The sequence below is a fragment of the Oryza sativa genome, chromosome 11 (assembly GCF_034140825.1).
Source record: "Oryza sativa Japonica Group chromosome 11, ASM3414082v1".
In the NCBI taxonomy this organism is placed as follows: Eukaryota; Viridiplantae; Streptophyta; class Magnoliopsida; order Poales; family Poaceae; genus Oryza; species Oryza sativa.
In genome coordinates, this window is record NC_089045.1 from 3,498,157 (window position 1) to 3,511,957 (window position 13,801).

At 51.4% G+C, this 13,801-nt stretch overlaps 1 long non-coding RNA gene and 1 pseudogene across 1 annotated transcript; one reads left to right on the forward strand and one right to left on the reverse strand.

The window, feature by feature from the left end:
• Positions 1 to 6,047: 6,047 nt before the first annotated feature.
• On the reverse strand, positions 6,048 to 8,025 carry LOC107279275 (uncharacterized; annotated as a pseudogene).
• Positions 8,026 to 10,452: 2,427 nt separating this feature from the next.
• On the forward strand, positions 10,453 to 11,048 carry LOC107279431 (uncharacterized). The gene is made up of 2 exons (XR_001541280.3): positions 10,453 to 10,726; positions 10,840 to 11,048. It is a non-coding gene; the product is annotated as an uncharacterized lncRNA (long non-coding RNA).
• The last annotated feature ends 2,753 nt before the right edge of the window (positions 11,049 to 13,801 follow it).

Genomic DNA, 13,801 nt, shown 5'->3' on the forward strand with positions numbered 1-13,801 from the left:
TAACTAGTTTGGATAATGGTATTGGTTAAGAGGGTATGTGACTGGTATTGGTTGGTGGTAGCTAGGTTTAGGTCGTATGGAAACTAAGGTTTAGTTGTTCTCGAGTCGATACTGAAATAGGATAGCATTTCAGCTCGGCTCTATAATTTATGTATATGTTGTAGGTAGGTGGAGAATATATGGTGGGGGTGAGGAAGATTATGGAAAGTGGTATATAGGTAATATTGTAGCTGATATGGAGCTTGGAAGACGAGTGGAATTTGACTAGCAAGGTATTGACTAGGATTTGGTTGTGTACTAGTCGATGCTAGAGTTGAGTAGCATAACGACTAGGTTTGGTATCTTCTCTAGCCGATGTCGACGAATATCAACACGGCTAGAGGAATAGGAAGTTTGTGTAGGTTTAGCGGGATGGAAGTATTACTCCGACAACCGTGAGTGGCGGCGGAGCGGCTAGGATCACACGGAGCCCGAATTTGGGTTTTGCCGGGCTTTACAACTAATTGTTCGACGTCGGGGCCAGTAGACCATACGGACGTCCACATAGAAGGTGCAAAGTTCTAACCGACGGATTTTATTGGCTAAAGGGTATTTTGAAAATAAAAGGAAATATTTGAAAGGCAAATATAAGTTTAACTCAAATATTTATTAAAATGGTATTTGAATAAATTAAGGAAATTCAAATAAAATCTTAAAATAGAAAATTTGGCATCAAAATGTAGATTTTGAATTTAGATGAATTTAGGTCCAAATTTCATCGGAATCGGATCTACGGTTTAGGAGATATGGGCTTCTAAAGAATAGGATTTGAATTAAATAGGAAAAAGTGAAATAGTACTGTACAGGGCCCACCTGTCAGTCTTTCTTTTCCTTTTTCTTTTCTCCTTCTTCCTTCTTCTCGTCTTCCTCCTCTGTCACAGGGAGACGAGAGAGGGATTTTGGACAATTTGCCATTCATTTCGATGTAGCATTCCCAAATGCCATCTTCTCAAATAACTTGGACAATTTACCCCAGGTCCCCACAAACCAGCTCTCCTATGCCATTTTACACTCAATTTCGGGTCCCATGGCTGCCACATCACCAACCAAGGTGGCAATGGAACACGAAATGTCCATCTTGCCCCTGCCCCTCCTCAACTGTCATGTTTGTAACATAAAAATTACACAAAATTGCCACTGACACTAAAATTGAACAGCTGGTCTCGTAGGAGCACCGTTAACACATCCTAGCCAAAATCCCTTGTTCATGACATCCCAAGTTCCCAACCCAAATTGCACAACCTGATCAAATATATCAGCCATATTGCACCAAAATTTTATAAATTGAGAAAACCACAACCCAAAATACCAGCCACACCAAAATAACAAGTATTGGGTTTCAAATAGCATAGGTTTCAAATATTGTTTTCTGCATTCCCACATAGCACGTCTAGTAGCAAGCATGGCTGGCCTTAACATTGTTCTTTGCTGCCATTAAATACATAAATAACCCCATCTTTCTTGAGTCCAGTTTTTTGTAACAAAGAGAAAAAGACAACATCAATTCTTCTGTTCTTTCTTCGAAGTCAATTTCTTCTTGGTTGGTGGTAGTGGTTGTGATGGAGCTGCTTCAGTCATAGCCAAACGCCTCCTTGTCACCGGTCCAGGTGAATCTTGTGAGCATCCTTCTCCAGCAACAGTTGGTGTTCTAGCTACTCTTGTTGTTTGACTGAAGAAGAGAAGGGGAAAACAGATTTATCTCATACCTCGTTGGCCGTTGCAGTGCTGCCGCCGGTGAATCGACAGCGCCACCGCCGCCGCAGGAGTGAGACCAGAATGGGACGAGTGAAAATGAGAGTGGAGAGGGATCTGTGGTTGAGGCTGTGTTATGAATGAGAGGGGCAGGGGCAAGATGGACATTTCGCATTCCATTGCCACCTTGGTTGGTGATGGGGTAGCCGTGGGCCCTGAATTTGGGTGTAAAATGGTAGAGGAGAGCTGATTTGTGGGGACCTGGGGCAAATTATCTAAGTTATTTGGGAAGATGGCATTTGAGAATGCTACATCAAAGTGAATGGCAAATTGTCCAAAATCCCGACGAGGGAATAGACAGGAGAAGGCGAGCGAGACGGCGGCGCTTCAGTGGCCAGGAGGCGACGACGTCGGTGGTGGATTGTGTTCCCGAGCGACGTGCACCCGGGGAGGGTGGTGGTCGGCAGAGGGAGTGGGAGAGGAGGCCAGAACGGTGGATGGAAGAGCTCTACTCCGGCCGGTGTAGCAGTGATGGTGGTGGCTTGATTCAAAGGGGAAAAGAAGGGGGAAAGGGGTAAAATGGGTTCTCTGTCAGGAATCACCCAACCAATCGGCGAGCCAAACACACGCGACACTTTGGACGAACACCTTTGTGGAACACTGTACACCGTCTGAAAACGCGAAGAACAGAGCAAACATAGGAGTTTGGCGCTACGAACTGCTTGCAGCTTTTCAGGTTTTTTCTTCTCCTTATTTATAGCAAATACAAGGATGCAAAGAAGGGAAACGTGTGCTTCAGAAACATTCCCACGTCGCGGATTTGATCGTGTCCATCCCCACGGATCCGCAGAACGCGTGCACGCCCCCGTCGCCAGCGCCACGCCGAGCTATTCTCGTGCCATGACATCTATTCGCACGGCTTCCACAAACCGGGGCTCGCGCGCATGCAAAACAGAAAGAGAAACATGCAAACACGCAAGGTTTATCTACTAACAAATCTCCCCCTAAACCTTGCGTGGAGTTTTGATTTCGATGAGGCCAATCCGAGAACGAAGTTCGATGAATCTGTCGCGCCCGAGTGCCTTCGTCAGGATGTCCGCCAACTGCCCGTCAGTGCCGATGAACTCGGCCTTCACCCTGCCCTCCTCGATGCATTCCCTGATGTAGTGGTATCTTGTGTCTATATGTTTGCTGCGATCATGGAAGATAGGGTTCTTACTGAGCATGATTGCGGATTGGTTGTCAATCTTCAACGTGACGGCGTCGGCCTCCTCTCCCCGGAGCTCAGCAAGGAGACGCGCCAGCCACACGCCTTGGCAGGCCACCGTTGTCGCTGCGATGTACTCAGCTTCGCATGACGACAATGCCACAACCTTCTGTTTCTGCGACTGCCAGGTGATTGGGTTGTCGCCGAGGAAGAAGAAAACGCCGGAGGTGCTCTTGCGAGTGTCGAGGTCGCCGGCGAGATCACTGTCACTGAAGCCGACGAGACTTGCAGCCTCCTTCTTCCTCATGTAGTGGCAGCCGTAGCCGATAGTGCTAGCGATGTATCGCAGCACACGCTTCACGGCCGCCAGGTGTTCGACGGTGGGTTTCTCCATGAATCTGCTGACATAGCCCACATAGTACGCCAAGTCTGGTCTCAAATTCACCAGATAGCGCAAAGAGCCCACAATTCGCCGATAATCAGTGGCATCAACAGCAGGAGCAGTACTTGACTTACTCAATTTCAGGCGCGTCTCCATGGGAGTCAGGCTTGGATTGCTCCCGGCCATGCCAGCCACCTCAAGAATCTTCTGAGCGTAGGCACTCTGGCACACCGTGATCCCGTCCTCAGACTGGTTCACCTCCAAGCCGAGATAGTATTTCAACAGCCCGAGATCGCTCATCTGAAAAGTGCCCTTCATCTCCTCCTTGAACTGCATGAGCTCGCCGGAGTGGCCGCCCGTGATGATGAGGTCGTTGATGTACACCCCGACCACCAGCCGATGCACACCCATGCCACGCATGTACACAGCGTGTTCCGAGTCGCTCCGGTGAAAACCGAGCATTAGCAGCGACGCGTCGAGCTTGGCGTACCAAGCGCGCTGTGCCTGACGCAGCCCATAGAGCGCCTTGTCAAGGTGGAGCACCTTGTGCTCTTGCCCGTCGACGACGAATCCCGGCGGCTGCGCGACATAGACCTCCTCCAGAAGCTCGTTCAAGAACGCCGATTTGACGTCCATGTGATGCACGGCCCTGCCCTCACACGCCGCATGCGCCAGCAGCAAGCGGACGGACTTGAGCCGCGCCACCGGTGCGAACACCTCGTCGAAGTCGATGCCCTGCCGCTGCACGTACCCCTTCGCGACCAGGCATGCTTTGTACTTGGTGATGTTGCCGGCGGCGTCTTTCTTGGCCTTATAGACCCACTTGAGCCCGATCGGATGTTGGCGAGCCGGCGGATCAACGAGCCGCCACGTCTTGTTTGCTTCAATGGAGCGCATCTCCTTGATCATCGATTGTCGCCAGTAGCTGTGCTGCTCTGCTTCAGCGAACGACGCCGGCTCCTCCGCTGTTACCGCGAACAGTTCCTCGCTCAGCTCGCGAACGGCCTGTCCCGGCGGCGTCGCGGGCCCAAGCACGTCGTCAATGCGATGGAAACGAAGTGGCGCGTCATCGTGGTCCGCGTCGAGATCATCCTCCACGTCAGGCGGAGGAGAGACGAACTCCACCGGCGGCTCTTCGGCCAGAGGCGGAGTTGGCGGAGTCGAGCCTGATGCAGGCGAGCGCGGCGAGGCCGGAGCTCCCCCGTGCTCCGTGCCGATTTGCGTCGGGGCCGCCGTCGCTAGGTGGTACACCGTGGTGTACTCGATGGTGAAGCCGGAGTCGACGTTGGCGGCCGCCTCGCCATCCCAATTCCACTGCGCCTCCTTGTCGAACACCACGTCTCGGGAGACGTGGACGCGCCGCGTCGCCGGGTCGTAGACACGGTACGCCTTGGAGCCAGGCTCATAGCCGACGAAAATCATCGGCCGGCTGCGGTCGTCCAGCTTCTTCATGTTCGGCGCCGTGACCTTCACATGTGCCACACACCGGAACGCGCAGGTGGTGCACGGCCAGTGGGACTCCATTCCAAAGCTCGTATGGGGTCTTGCCACCAATGCTCTTGGACGAGCTCCTGTTCAACAGATACACAGCCGTGTTCATCGCCTCCCCCCAAAACATACCTAGGAGTCCTTTGGCCTTAAGCATGCTTCGCGCCGTGCCCACAACGGACTGGTTCCGGCGTTCGACGACGCCGTTTTGTTGCGGCGAGTAGGGAGCCGTCAGCTCGCGTTGCACCCCGAGCTCCGCACAATACTCGGTGAAGTGGCCGACGGTGAACTCGCCCCCGCGATCGGTGCGGAGTGCCCAAAGCTTGCGGCCGCTCTTGCGTTCGGCCGCCGCCTGAACGCGCTTGATGGCAGCCGGTGCACCGTCTTTGGTGGCGAGGAGCGTCAGCCACATGTAGCGGCTGTAGTCGTCGACGAGCAGGAGGAAGTAGCGGTTGCCGCTGGGTGTCGCCGGTGTGATCGGACCACAAAGATCGCCATGGATCAGCGCGAGCAGCTCAGTGGCGTTGTGGAGTGCCTCTTGCGCGAAGGGGGCACGCCGGTGCTTGCCGGCGAGGCACGCCTCGCATACCCGTTCGACCTGCGACAAGACAGGCAAACCACGTACCAGGGACTCACGGCCCATCTTGCGCAATGCAGCGAAGTTGATGTGGCCGAAACGAGCATGCCAACGCCACGCGTCCTCCCCCGCGCGCGCCATCAGGCAGACCGGCCGTGCAAGGTTGATGTCGAGCAAGTAAAGCCGGCCCGGGCTGCGAGCTATGCAAGCGAGCAGACGACGCCGCTCATCCCACACGCGCATGACGCCATCCTCGACCACCACCTTGAAGCCCGTCTCATCCAGCTGCCCCACACTTATGATGTTGGCGGCGAGACGCGGAAGGTAGTATGTGTTGTGCAGCATGCGGTGTTCGCTGTTCTTGCAGGCAAACAGTACCGTCCCGCGTCCTCCGATGCGGACGAGTAAGCTGTCCCCGAGCCAGACATTGCCAGCGACATTGGTGTCGATGTCAGAGAACGCCGCCCTCGAGCCGGTCATGTGGTTCGACGCGCCGGTGTCGAGGATCCAGCACTTGTTGTCGTGGTCGGTGGCGTCGTCCAGCGCGGTGAACACCTTTTGCTCAACCAGCTCGATGACGTCTGGGCGAGGCTGCGGCGCGAGCGGCGATGGCGTCGCGCACTGCGCGCCCGTCTCCTCCACCTCATCAATGCAGCTGCCTGTCATGAGCATGAGCGTGGGCTCATCCTCGTCCTGGACCACGTGGGCCTGCTCCTGCTTGGGCTTGCTCCTGCAATCCTTGGCACAGTGGCCAAGTTTGCCACAGTTGCGGCACTTGTCGGTCTTGCGAGCTGGGCCAACGCCAGTGCTGTCCGCGTTCCCGACGCCACCGCCGCCGCCGCTAGTGTGCCCTTGTCCGCCGCGGCGCTTGCCACGGCCGTTCCCTCCGCCATTCCTCTTCTTGGCCTCCTGCTGCTTCTTCTTGTGACGTTCAAGCCACTCCTCCTCAGTGAGGTAGAGCTTGGCCCCGGCACCTGGTGAAGACGAGGACGACGACTGGCCGGAGTCCTCAACCGCCTTGAGGCGTCCAGTGACTTCCTCCAGCGTCAAAGTGGAGATGTCAAGTAGGGTTTCAATGGAGAGAACTAGCTGGGAGAACCTGGGACGCGCGACGCAGAGATATTTCTCGACGACTTTGTCATCTGGCTCGGGATCCCCCAATGTGGACAGCTGCGTCACGACGGTGTTGAGGCGCATGGCGAAATCCTCGACCGACTCCCCGTCGCGAAACGCGAGAGCCTCGTATTCCGAGCGCAGCTTCTGTGCACTCGCCTTGCGAATGCGGTCGTTGACGACGCGCATGGTCTTGATGCAGTCCCACGCCGCCTTCGCCGTCTCCTTGGTCGCCAGCGTGGAGATCATCTCCGCGGGGACCACGCTGCAGATGGCATCGAGTGTCATCCGATCTTCATGGAGCTCAACCTCTCCTGGGTCGATTGCTCCCCACAAGCAGCGAGCTTGCAACTTGATCTTCATCAACAGTGACCATACGTTGTAATTCGTCTTCATGAGCACCGGGTTGTTTGCCGGACCTCCCGCCTCCTTGACCACGCGGTGAATCAACAGCCCGCGATCATTCCCGCCACTGCCCATGGCGCGGCCGCCGGAACTTCCTAGAGTATGCCCGATCGGGGACGACGAGCGACGGCGAGGCATGAATGCTGCTTCTAGTGCGCGATCACGTGTCCACGCCCTAAACCTCGCTCTGATACCAATTGTCAGGAATCACCCAACCAATCGGCGAGCCGAACACACGCGACACTTTGGACGAACACCTTTGTGGAACACTGTACACCGTCTGAAAACGCGAAGAACAGAGCAAACAGAGGAGTTTGGCGCTGCAAACTGCTTGCAGCTTTTCAGGTTTTTTCTTCTCCTTATTTATAGCAAATACAAGGATGCAAAGAAGGGAAACGTGTGCTTCAGAAACGTTCCCACGTCGCGGATTTGATCGTGTCCACCCCCACGGATCCGCAGAATGCGTGCACACCCCCGTCGCCTGCGCCACGCCGAGCTATTCTCGCGCCATGACATCTATTCGCACAGCTTCCACAAACCGGGGCTCGCACGCATGCAAAACAGAAAGAGAAACATGCAAACACACAAGGTTTATCTACTAACATTCTCCTCGGCGAGGCGAGGCTGGTGGTGAGAGGGAACTGGAAGAGGAGCTACGGAGGAGGAGATCGACTGGTGGTGATGATGGCCAGACAAGGGAAGAGAGAGAGAAGCAGAGCTTCAAGCTCTGTTGATGTAGGGAAAAAGAGGGGACCTTGCCGTCAATTTATAGGCGGCAAGAGGTCGGTTCGAAGAAGAGGAGGTCAAGAAGGACATGGTGACGGCGGCGTGGAGAAGAGGAGCATGGCGCCGGCTCTGTCCGTTGATTGGCCGGTGATGGCAATTCGGCTCGGAAACAAATTGCGGCTGACGTTGGTGATGTGAGGTGGTGGCTGACGTCGGCGGTGGTTCCTTGGTGTCGACGGCAAGACAACGGCGGCGGCACCGAGCTGTGGGCGGCGGTGGGGGCGGCGCAAATTACGGCGATGGCGGCGGTGGCATGTGCGCATGCCACGCACGCCCATAGGTGAGGAGAGAGCGGTGGCTCGGCTAGAATAGATGGGCCGGCTTGCGCTGTGGGGAGAATAAAAAGGAGGCCCAAAGTGAATAGAAACTGTTTCTGAATTTTGAAGGGGATTTGGGTAATGGAATTGAATAGGATTTATATTTGGAGAGAATTTGAATAGGAAAGTTTGAGAGTGTCACGCCCTGAAGTTTTCCCCCTTTTTTCTTGCTTTAAAAATTTATTAAATAAATCGTCTGAAGAAATTGTTTTAATTAACCTAGAGCTAATTCCTTAATTAATAAATGCAATTAATAATTGGAAATGGCATTGTGGGATTTTTCTTGGGTTCCACATGTCACAATTGATTAACAGGATTTTTAGTGGAATTTTCAGAGCCTTAGAAATAATTTTAACCAATTAAAAACATCAAAGTGCAATATTTAATCCTTGGGGAAAATCCTTTCTTCTTTTTCCTCTTTATTTTCCCTATTTTCCTTTTTCTTGGGCCGCCGGCCCACCTCTTCTCGCGCCGGCCTGCTCCTCCCTCCCCCTCCGAAGTTCACCCGGTCTCCCTCTCTCTCGGGCGCTGACAGGTAGGGCCCACCTGTCAGCCCTTTCCCTTACCTCCAGCCGCCGCTCCTCAAGCCGGCAACCGCCGCCCGCGCACGTCGCCGCCCATGCCGCCGCTTTCCTCGCCCTTCCCCACACCCACGCACCTCCCCACGTTGCCGACCATGTCCCGTCGTTTCCCGCCCTCGCGCACGCCCGAGAATGGGCGGGATTCGTTTCGAATCCCCTCCCCCCTCTCTCTCTCCCTCCACTCCCCCACGTCGCCAGCCAAATCAACCACCCTCCCAGCCACGTTCTCCCCTCCCATGCCCATAAAATCCTTCCCCCGAGCCTCCTCTCCCGTTTTCCACATTCGCCGCGCCCTCCCGTGCTTCCTACCGCCGCCGCGCCGTCACACCGAGCTCCGCCCCCTGCCACCGCACTCCGAACGAGCGCCACCGCCGCTAGAGCTGCCGCCGCACCGTGAAGTCGTCGTCATCGCGCTCGCGGGTGCCGCCCGCTCCTCGGCCGCCGCTTGGTTGCCACCAATCACCCCCGAAGCCCTGTTTCCCTCGCTCACCGGTGAGCTCTCCATTTTCATCCATCTCCGGCCGGCCACTTTGGTCGTCGCGGTCGTCCTCTCCATCCCTAACTCCTCTCCTCCCCTTCTCTAGGTGTCGCCACTGCCCGTCCGCGCCTCGGCATCGCCGGTCGTCGCCGCCACCCTCGTTTTCTGCACCGGTCGCCGCCACCCCCTCCGGTGAGGACTCCCTCCCCCTCCCTTTTCTCCCCTTCCCGCGTGCGCCGCCGCCCTTGGCTGTGCCGCCACTCCGGCCGTCCGCCGCCGCCTTTCGCGCTGTCTGCCGCCGCCTCGCTCCGCCGGTCGCCGCCGTCGGCGGCCATGCACCGCCGCCGCTTGCCATGGCCGGCCAGCAGGCTTTGTGCCGAGCCGTGCCGTGCCTCGCCGCCGCCGCACCGTCCTATCGGCCTCGGGGCTGATCTGGACCGTCGGTCCCGTGGACCGGGGGTGGACCACCCGTGTGGTCCCGGTCCACGGTGGACCGGCGCCCTTTGTGCCTTTGACCCGTGGGGCCCACCTGTCGGCGCCCCCGCCCCTTGGATAATGTCAGCCCTGGGTATTATTGCGCAATAAATCGAATAAGGATTTTTTTATTAGTAAAAACACATATTATCTTCTAAAATTTATATCTAATTCATCCGAGCTCCACTTAAGTCCATTCAAGTCTCAGTAGATCAAGAAAAATGCAAAGAATCCATTAAAAATGGTTTTGTATTCTGTTTCAGTAGTCTTATAGCATGTTTTGCTTGTGTGCTTTGTTTGTCGCGTAGATTTCGGCAGTTTTGTCGATCTGCGGTTTCTCGAAGACGTTGCTGTGGTCTCATCAGTGCGAGAGCAAGGCAAGTCATGCATTACAATTAATCATATTGTACCCAATTTACAAATATCCCGCATTTCTATTAAATTTTGTATTCTTTTACAATGTCATGTGGGATGGGTCCTACTACTCAGCCATATATTGTTTACCTTATGCCATTGATAACTTGGGCATCAAAATGATTAGATGTTGGTTTAGGAAATACTTAGCCATGCTTAGTTCAACTAGTACATAAATAGGGATCACATTATTACATAGACTTTGACTATTAGCATAGCTTCGGATTGGTGCCACCGCAAGGGTGTTAGTTAATTAAAGGGGCAATTGTGTTCTTGCCCCTACTTTGCAGTTCAATTGTGATTTTACCCCTGTTTTTAGGGTTTGTGATTTTGCCCCTACTTTTTTGAAATGAAGCACCCGTTTGCCCCTTTTTTTTGACGGTAGTTTGATGGGCCCGAAATTTCCCAATAAAGCGAAGAAAGAAAATGATATTATAATTTGTGAATGACCATTCTACCCTTGGTTTACTAAAAGGGCTTACCATTAACCACTTCTCTTGCTGGAACGATTTCCCCAAATCGAAAACCTAGCGACAAGCGGCGGCGGCGGCGGCGACGGGCGCGGCAGGGAGGCGCGGCGGCCCCGCGGGCCAGCGCGCGGCAGGGAGACGTGGCGGCCCGGTGGTCCAACTGCCATGGGCCAGCGCGCAGGAGGGCGCAGCGCGGCGGGCGCACGCGCAGGGATCAAGACTTTTGTAATTCAGGGGGAGGAGGACACCTGCAGCTTCGTCTTCCTCTGTCAGTGCCTTCGCTACCGCCTCCGATTCGCAGAGGTGATTTGATCGATTCAGCTTGGAGTTGCATTGAGCCATTGGTTGGGGACGCTGATTTCATCTTCTTGATTGCGAATCGGGGATGGATGTGAATGTGATTTGCGGGTTTGTAGGCTAGCCGGGAAGGTCGTCGTCATCACCGGCGGCGCCAGCGGCATCGGCAGGGCGACGGCGGAGGAGTTTATTGTCCCAAATAATGTGTTCTAATCATATGACGGAGAGGGTGTACATATTGTCCCAAATAATGTGTTCTGTCATCTTTTTTAAATTATGTCAAAATTATTGCTAAAATTCTGTCAAAACTATCCTAAATATTGTGTTCTGTCAACTTGTACAAAATTTATCAACATTTAGGTCCCATATGAAAAATACGCACGAATTTAACTTGAAACATGTCCAATGTTCATGCCAAAATTATAGTAGGGGTATATTTGTCCATTCACCACATATTTAACACCATTATAATGAGGTAACAGAGTAGGGGCAAGCGGCTGCTTCATTTAAAAAAAGCAGGGGCAAAATCACAAACCCTAAAAAGTAGGGGTAAAATCACAATTGAACTGTAAAGCAAGGGTAAGAACACAATTGCCCCTTGATTAAAATATACTGAATGGTGGGCTGTGGGTGCATGGTTTTGATGGTCGCACCCATTGCAATTAAGGACCGGTTCACGGGAAACCCTGGGAGACTTACCGTGCTTACCACAAGCGGGAGTGGGTAACTACTTGATCTGAAGTATAGCTCGACCCTTTCCTAGGCACCGGTGGCGAGCGTGGGCGTGATGGAGTTGGGTCAGCCGGGGTGTCCGGTTGTCCAGCTGCCGGATTCACCACGGCGCACGAGGGGACTGCCCACTGCTTTTTGAGGGGTGAGGGTGAAACCTTAGCGTGGTGTGGATGGTTAGGGGCGGGTTATGCGAAGGGTCTTGTCACGAATTCCCCCTTTGCAGTGCCATGGTGGTACTTCGGGGCATGGCGACATGTGTGGAATCGTGTCTTGTGGGTACAGTTGTGCACCTCTGGCCAGAGTAAAACTATTCGAATAGCCGTGCCCACGGTTATGGGCGATCAACCAGATTCACCGTGATTAGTCTCACCCCTAGTTTAGCTTAATGAACTGGTGTAGTTCAGGTGGTTGGTTGGGCCTGTTGCAACGTGGTGTAGCGTTGGACAGTGATTGGTTAATATTGCTTAATCTACTGCAATTGTTTTATTGTTTTCAACTACTATTTTTAAATGCCTGCTTTATGCAAATGAACCTTTAGCCTCCTTTGGTTATATCCTGCATCATACCTCCTCTTCCGGTATGACTTGCTGAGTACAGTGGGTAGTACTCAGTCTTGCTCTCTTTCCCCCCACACCAGAGCGGAAGTTCTTCCCAGTTGGAGCTGTCTCAAAAAGGTTGGTTTCGTCGCTACCGTCAAGGATGCCTGTGGAGTGGAGTCGCCCCGCTGCAGAAGTCAAGTTTCCAAGTTTAGCTCGTTTTATCTTTTCCGCTGCATTTGTAATCTTTTACTTTTTTGTAAGACGTGGACTGTATGTCAACAATTGTCGTTTGTGTACCCTGGCTGGTCCTGGACAGGGGTTTAATGCACATCCAGCTTAGAAATTCTGGTTCGTAAATTTCTGGGCGTGACAGAAAGGAAATTATATTTGAATATAATTTCTAAAAGAGATATTTTCTAGTTTGAGTGCAATATTCTTAGAAGTGGAATATGGTGGAATCTATTGATGCACTCAAATGGGAGAGAGATATATATATTATTGCATGAGTACTATGATTCCTAAAATTGAACCTATATATTGTTGGGAATGTGGGAGGGAAATAAATGGAGGAAGATAAACAAGATTTTTAGCCCCGAAATATATGGCATGGGTTTCAAAGAATTGTTTGAGGCTAATAAGAAATTTGGATGACAAGGATATAATCTATTTTCTTAGCACAAGAGCAATTATTCACAATATTTGTAATAATATTATTCTTGTGCTGAAAAGGAAATCAAGCCACAGGAAATAAATGAGCGGCTAGATCAAAAGGAGGAATTCAGATATTTGGATCAAGAACTAAGGATAGGTCTAAGATCAAAGGATAGGTTAACAATTAATTCCAATAAAATTGGAATTGCTTTGGTTTAGGTTCTAGCACAATATAGGAAGGTTTCTTGGACCATAATTCATAATAGGTAAGAAGGGTTTTCAAACTAAATTTAAATAAAGAAAGTTTTAGACGAAAGAAGGTTTTTAGATTAAAACCAAATCAAGAAATACCTCAAGATAAATCTTAAATGAAAATCATAAAAGAAATTAAATACCAAAGAGAAATTTTATATAAGTTAGTTTTAGGAGGTCTCTCTAATCATATTTTCCTAGGTTTAGAAGGATATTAAGAACATAAGAATATGCATGATGCAAGACTAGAAAAATAGTTAATTTTCAGGATGTTACAATTTACCAGATTTAATCTTCATTTAAAAGTGACCGTTTTTATTCCGAGTTTTATGGATTTACTCATTTTGATAAAAACGAAAAGAGTTGATCAAGTGTATCAAACAACCTCAACCAATTTTGGAAGATCGAGAAAGATTCGATCCGTTCGAGCATCATACGGACACTCTTCCGGCCGGAGTTTAAAGATGGCAGTCGGCTATGCAAGAAGACTTTGTATATATACGTATACAAAGTTGGTATATTTTGTATATACACATATATATACAAAGTTTGTATATGTATGGGTACAAACTTTGTATGTGTACGTATACAAACTTTGTGTATGATATATTTTTATACATTAAAAAAATATACATATAAAAAAGATATATTTGTATATACGTATGTATAAACTTTGTGTACGTGTATAAAAAGTTTATACGTACCATATACATACGTACATACAGTAGAGGTCGTGTATTAGCGATACCCGGGTCTACAGCTCCACTTGACCACTTGTGGACTAGGTAAAAAAGAGGCAGGCTAAGCAGAGAGGTAGCGGGCTACACTGAAACTGAAAAGAAATGAAGAAATGAGCTTTTGGCCTAAAACAAAGTGTATGATGTATGCGATTCAAAAATGTTTTTGC